Below are 847 nucleotides of genomic sequence, written 5' to 3'. Positions count from 1 at the left end.
CAAATAAAATGATTTCCATCTAAATTCAACAGTCCTCCCCATGCTCTTACATTGCACAAAGACTTGATTAAAACAGTCAGCCCAGAAAATTGTCTATGTTAAAAGGAGTTGTCCTTGTTGATAAAGGAGGTGTATGGAGAAATGGGAGGGGCTTGGCAGAGGGAACATAAAGAGATATGTTGTTTTTTTTATGATTAGTGTTTATGTTAGTGCGCCTTCTTTCTTTGTGTATTGTTAAACCTCCATACCGTTGTGTTTATTTACGGTGTAAGTGAATTTATTCATAACATTTAACTCAAATTTCTGCTTGTATTATTACCAAGAGCTGTAGCTGTTGTATCTGTCTGTAATTTAACTTATAGAAGAATGTATATGAAATAAATATCGCTAGTATCAAACAATACAGAGTTTCAGTTATACACAGGGTGAACACCGTGTTTTCATTCTGGATATCTCTTCTTTTGGCTTTTGTGCTGTGTAAATACATTTATCATTTTTTCTGTGTTAGAAAACATTAAGACGCATTCATATAATTCGTCCTTGGAATCCATTTGTTTTGCTGTATATAGAAGTCATTTTTATCAACCTAATATGTAATGAAAATTTGTACAAATCCAGAACCTAAAATCTCTCAACCTTGAACAATACGGAAAGGCGCAGTTTCGGTTCGAGTACATTTTGTATGAGTTAGGCTAAATGAATTCCCGTTGTACACACTTGGTTAAGTCTATTTATACTATATTAGAGCAAAGGAGCACATTTTTTACAGTTTAAACGTCTGTTGAGCGCTCTCAGCTACTGGCGTATTTCGTAAACAAATTCTCCTTTACTGTACAAATTGACTGTG

General features: G+C 34.0%; 1 protein-coding gene across 1 annotated transcript in view; it reads left to right on the top strand.

Moving 5' to 3' along the window:
• LOC119586436 overlaps nucleotides 1–847 on the top strand; it is a gene marked incomplete in the record, with an annotated part of 196,777 nt that overhangs the window by 33,903 nt on the left and 162,027 nt on the right.

Source organism: Penaeus monodon, chromosome 21 (assembly GCF_015228065.2).
Source record: "Penaeus monodon isolate SGIC_2016 chromosome 21, NSTDA_Pmon_1, whole genome shotgun sequence".
Lineage (NCBI taxonomy): Eukaryota > Metazoa > Arthropoda > Malacostraca > Decapoda > Penaeidae > Penaeus > Penaeus monodon.
Note: the sequence above shows the minus strand (reverse complement) of the source record. Positions and strands in the feature narration are given on the sequence as shown.